This window comes from Podarcis cretensis (assembly GCF_951804945.1).
Source record: "Podarcis cretensis genome assembly, chromosome: 5".
Lineage (NCBI taxonomy): Eukaryota > Metazoa > Chordata > Lepidosauria > Squamata > Lacertidae > Podarcis > Podarcis cretensis.
The window spans coordinates 80,383,663-80,389,810 of record NC_137174.1 but is presented as its reverse complement, the minus strand read 5'-3'; the positions used below and the strand labels follow the sequence as shown (position 1 = coordinate 80,389,810).

General features: G+C 42.2%; 1 long non-coding RNA gene across 1 annotated transcript; it reads right to left on the bottom strand.

Moving 5' to 3' along the window:
* Nucleotides 1–3,498: 3,498 nt before the first annotated feature.
* LOC307217300 lies at nt 3,499–5,219 on the bottom strand. Its single transcript, XR_013839544.1, has 2 exons — nt 4,787–5,219; nt 3,499–4,525 (listed from the first exon to the last, which is right to left on the bottom strand). It is a non-coding gene; the product is annotated as an uncharacterized lncRNA (long non-coding RNA).
* Between the last annotated feature and the right edge of the window lie 929 nt (nt 5,220–6,148).

The following is a 6,148-nucleotide window of genomic DNA, read 5'->3' as shown; positions in this document are numbered from 1 at the left end:
AGACCAGGGTTCGAATCCCCACTCAGCCATGCAGTTCCCTGGGTGCCTTTGAGGCAGTCACTATCTCCTAGCCTAACCTACCACACAGGATGAAATGAAGAGAACCAAATACACCACCTTGAGATCCTTGGAAGATGGAATATAAATGAATTAAATAAATAGATACTGTGAGGAGTGGGATTTGGTCTCAAGAGTACTTAGGCACTGGGCTGAAAGGGTTGGATGATGACCAGAGAGATCTACATATGAATTGCTTCTGGTTGGCAACGAATAAGTCGCTTCCTTCTTGTCTGACCTACCCAACCAGGTTGTTGTGAGGAGAACATAGTACAACACTGTATGCCGTCCTAAGATCCTCTGGGGCGATGTTTGCTAAAAGCCAATATAAACACCTCACGACTTGTCACTACTTGTCTTTACCTGGTAGCAACAGAAAACACCTGAACCCCAGAAGGTTACGAAATCCAAAATGGGCACCAGGGGAACAGATCCAGTGAAGGCAGCAGCCTTGTTTTCTTTTTTTTTTCTCTCCTCTGCAGTTATGATTCTAAGGGGAAGGTTGATATTCAGGGAGATGTGAGAGTCTAGCTGTGAATTTGACAGGCCCCCATTGTATCTCCTTCCTACTCTTCTTTCCTTTTTCCTTCCTTTACCTATTTAAATCTTGTAATTATGTGATTAGGATGTTTGGAAGAAGAGAAAAGCAGAGTTGTGAAATCAAAAGGCTGGAGGCGGAAGTGGTGGTTGCAATTTTTTTTTATTAAAAAACCCCCCGAAAACATCATTCTTCTGTAAAACAATTATTTTTAATATCTACCTATTTGTTCAGTTAGCAGGCTGCAAAAAACCCCAGAGGTGCCATAGTGTAACCTGGGAGTGGGTGGGTGGAAATTTACCTCAGAAGGAGCCTGAACAACCAAGAAATCTTTAATAAAAATACATTTAAAAAACCCAGGGTTGCAAAGTGGGCATTGCAGGTCAGCTATATTATTCACTTTCACAATCATGTACTGTACAGCCTTTCCTCCTAGGAGCTCAAGGCAACATATTTAGTGCTCTTTCCTGTGACATTTAATCAGCACAAACACCTTGCAAGGCAGATTAGGCCCAATGTCAACAACTATGTCAATAATGTTGAGTACTGTACCTCACACTGATAATATGCTGGTTATTAAAAAATTAAAGGATGCAATGTTTAGAGATACATGTTTTAAAGGCACCAGATAAAAAGCTGGAACATCAGCTTCTTCCATTGCTTAGTAGAGCTATGACAACACAGCACAGCACTGCAGAGTCTCCTAAGTGCTCGGTGACCTTTTTATCTGAGCTGGTTCCTGAGACAAGGTGAATTGGCTGAAGACTGAGTGCAAATGGAGATTCAAACTTTGTTAAGTAGACCTCAGCAGAACTTTGATGGATTTTTTCCCCCTCTTCTTTTTTTTACATATTTTCATCTTCCCTGGACCTCCAGCCTGATTTCATACAATTACATCTACTGCAAATACTGGCAGTGAGCACCAACAGGATTGTAGCTGAAACAGCACCACAGAAAAGCAAAAGTGTTGTATTAACGTAGCGAGCTCAGAGGACCTCTGACATCTGCAAAAGTACAAAAAAGCCACTTTAAAAAAGGCAACCTTCCCCAAAAGCCCAATGAGGACTAAGCATGTACAGGGCCAACAGAGTGTTTAAAGTCCCTGGTGGGGGGCCCTGAGAGGGCAGGGGGCAGCGAAATACCATGCCTGGGAAGAATGACATGCCTTTACTTACCGTTCACACTCTGCATTAAACATTCGCTGATGATGGTGACCTGAACCATTATGGTTTTAAAGTTCTTCATCCACCTTTATTTTATTTGGAGCTAACCATTGAGAGTGGACATAATCTGTGTGTCTAGAAATGTTCTTTGCTGCACATTTTTTTCCAGCCTTGCATCCTGAAGTTGTTTCACACAATCAGCAGAATACCCAAATACAGTGGTACCTCGGGTTACAAACGCTTCGAGTTACAAACTCCGCTAACCTGGAAGTAATTGCTCTGGGTTGTGAACTTTGCCCCAGGATGAGAACAGAAATCTCATGCCGGCTGCGCAGCGGGAGGCCCCATTAGCGAAAGCGCGCCTCAGGTTAAGAACGGTTTCGGGTTAAGAATGGACCTCCGGAATGATTTAAGTTTGTAACCTGAGGTACCACTGTACTTAAATATATCATCAGAAACAACGCCTTCCTGCACTTACTGATCTTCTGTTGTTATAATATAAACTAACCCAAAGCTACTCAAGTCAGCAAGTATGCTACTCTTTCTTTAAAACACCAGGTGGCAGTAAAACACTTGACATAGAGGGAGATGCATGTTTTCACACACAGTTGTCTAGCTCTGCAAAAGTATTCTTAATTTTGTTCGTCCCTTTGAAATTACAGAAGTCACGACTGCGGCGAGAACTTTATTAGCCCAAAATTGGAAATTACAGTAGTTACCAGTGTTGGAGGAGTGGCAGACGAAGATGGTGGATTATGCGGAACTGGCAAAACTGACCTGCAAGATCCGAAACCAGGAAGAATCAAAATTCCAAAGAGATTGGAGTAAATTTATTGACTATATAAGCAATAACTGTAAAAGTCTGAAGACATTAACAGGACTGAAATAAATCTTACGACGTGGATTTCTGGAAAGGACAAGAAACTGTGAGATGTAGATTGAAAAAGAAAGCCTGTGGCCGGGAGGGAGGGAAGTCATTGCTCGGTAGAGCGGTGGAAAAGGAGTTGTGTAGATGAATGTGGAATTTTATTGTTTGTTGTTTAAAGTGGAAATTTAATAAAAATGTACTTGGAAAAAAATATGAAATTACGCCAGTCACGTTTATTGCCAGGTATTGGTATGGAAAGGGCTTTTGGTTTAATTTTTCATGCAGGGCAGGCAAAACTTAAGATTAGTGACTTTAGCACTTTGCATTTAATCACACAACTGTTCCTTCCACAGCAGGCTTGCCCAGGATGAAAATAAGGAGGCCTCTATGTTACAAAAACAGCGGCCTCCATTACAACTGGCATGCAATAAAAGCTAGTCATTTCCCTATTCCCTCTCCTCTACTTCAGGTGAAACCATTTTTCCCGCAGCACAAAGTGAGGGAGGACCAAGCACCCAGCCAACTCTCACCTGAACCGCTTTCCCAGGCCTGTTTTGTTACCATGCTAGGCAGTGACAGTGTGTTGGGGAATATATAAAAGATAATGGTCCACTAAGAATGTGCAAGTTCGTAGGAGTCCCAGAATGGCACTTTTTGAAGGCGCGATTCATTTTCTGAACAAGTACAAAGGCAAGAAAATGTTTACACAAAAGAACCAAGCCACTGCAAAATATCATATGCAGATATTTATATTTAAAGCAACAATTCCATTTTCTAATACTAATTGTTTTCCAGCTTACTTCCTGACAAAATGACAAGAATCGCAAGAAACACTGAAAATCTCTTGCTGTGGCTTAGAAGGGAGGCTTAAAGGGACGCGGGTGGCGCTATGGGTAAAACCTCAGCGCCTAGGACTTGCCGATTGTATGGTCGGCGGTTCGAATCCCCGCGGCGGGGTGAGCTCCCGTCGTTCGGTCCCAGCTCCTGCCCACCTAGCAGTTCGAAAGCACCCCTAAGTGCAAGTAGATAAATAAGTACCGCTTTATAGCGGGAAGGTAAACGGCGTTTCCGTGCGCTGCGCTGGTGCAGGCTTGCCAGAGCAGCTTCGTCACGCTGGCCACGTGACCCGGAAGTGTCTCCGGACAGCGCTGGCCCCCGGCCTCTTAAGCGAGATGGGCACGCAACCCCAGAGTCGGTCACGACTGGCCCGTACGGGCAGGGGTACCTTTACCTTTAGGCATTCTGTGGTCAAAAGTAAAAAGCGGAACCTGCGACATTGCTGTAATTCTTTGGACAGCATTGAAAACAGCACCAAGAAGAGGAATATAACCTTCCACTAACCTACTCCCTGGGATCCTACCTTACGTATAGTATTGCTAACACATATAGTAAAAAGAGAATAACAATAATATTGGCTATCACTTGCCGCATGTTATTCAGTCCCATATTCCAGATAACCTCGTTTCACACTCTGAAGTCGCTAACAGTCTTGGACCAATGGGAACATTTTGAATTTTGCGAGAGTGCTGAGGTCACCAGTCGCAAAATGGCTGCCATTTTGAAGGCGTAACACAACATTAGAAAGAATGTGCACATCGTTGCTTCCCCTTCCCATCCCCTAGGCCTCCTATTTACCATGGGGAGTCAGCTATGTCCTGCTGGTTCTGCTTATGGAGATAAAAAGGCGCAAGAACCCCATTTCCCCCCAATGGCAAGGCCTAGGTTGCCATCATTACCAACTTACCTGGGAGTAAGCCTCATTAACAAACCTGTTGTTGAAGTAGACATGCATACCATTGTTCTGTATAGTTAACCATACAGTTAACTGACCATCAGCTCCTGCACAGCAAAAGACACATCTAAAATATGGGTTTTGGCTAGATGGTGAACAAGGTTACGCTTATCGTATTTTCCGCTCTATAAGATGCACCAGACCATAAGACGCACCTAGTTTTTGGAGGAGGAAAACAAGAAAAAAAATATTCTGAATCTCAGAAGCCAGAACAGCAAGAGGGATCGCTGCACAGTGAAAGCAGTGATCCCTCTTGCTGTTCTGGCTTCTGGGATAGCTGTGCAGCCTGCATTCACTCCATAAGATGCACACACATTTCCCCTTACTTTTAAGGAGGGAAAAAGTGAGTCTTATAGAGCAAAAAATACAGTACATCATTCATATGAAAAAGGGTATTTAAATCCATTCCAGGATGCACAGAATTAACACAGAAGTAGACTACAACTCCCATCATCCCTAGTTAGCAAGATCAGTGTTCAGGGATGATGGGAAATATAGTTCAAAAAAACAGCTGGAGACCCAAGTTTGGGAAACACTTGCTCTAAAACAATTTTTTAAAAAATCTATTCGCCCTTGCATTTCCAGTCTGACCTCGCCAGCAGACCAGTCTGTATTAAGTGATATGTCTCATAGGAAGGGTGCTTGAGCCTGGGGTTCTGGACTAGGCCGCAAAATACTCAGGTCACATTTTGAAGCTCTAGACACCCAATGGCTTCTCTCCACTGCTTGTTTCCGTGATATTCCTCTGCTCACCCAGAAGAGCCAAGCGTTGTCCACAGCAGGCCTTAATCATTTAGGGAACAAATTGGAAGGAGTGTCTTTAAAATAATAATAATAATAATCACACAAGTATCCAAATGGGTAACTTTTATTTGTGGATAAAAATTAAGGCTCACAGTACTTATCATTTACAAGCAGAAAATGTTTTCTTTCTTTAAAAAAACGAGAATGTTAGGAATTATTTCCCTATACAAATTCCTTTGAATACGTTGACATGTCTCACTGAAGGACTAGAGAGGGGTAAACAAACTGAACAAGAGCAACCGCATTCATAAGCTACATTCCCTTCTGGACCACAAGAAGACGACAATCTGTGTTTCTCCATCCGGCTGAGATTACATGAATGAACACAATGAAATACATTCAAGGACTGGAAGGATGGCAGTGAAGCTACATTCCACTTCCCTCACAAACTGTGTGGTTTTTTAAAATAAAAAATAAAAATAAGAAATACCCTGCTCCATACAATACTGGAATCTGGATTCAGATTTAACAAATCACTCATGATGCAATGCCTCTTACACATGTGTTTGCTTCTGGCTGCAATGTTAATCTTCTTAATAAAGTTTGCCAAACTCCCATTTTCTTCACGAATCTTTTTTTTAGAAAACAAAACAAACTTATAAAGTTATAGCCCAGAGCTGACTTAAACGTATACATTTGTTAAGATGGAAATCCTATAATTTGACTATCTGTGCATCTAACATAGTGAACATGGACACAAAATACTCTTAGCTCCAGCTGCAAAGGTTACCGTCAGTAGACACACCACTCAGTTAAAACGTCTGGCTCTTATGAATGGAACCATGCATTATATATACCTCATTTCTCTAGCCTGGACCATAACTATAATAGGGTTACATATTATATGTTGAACATCAGCTTTTTTTTAAAAAAAGGGACATTTAAAATGGGCAAGTAAACCTCAATGTCAAAGCACAGCAATAGCT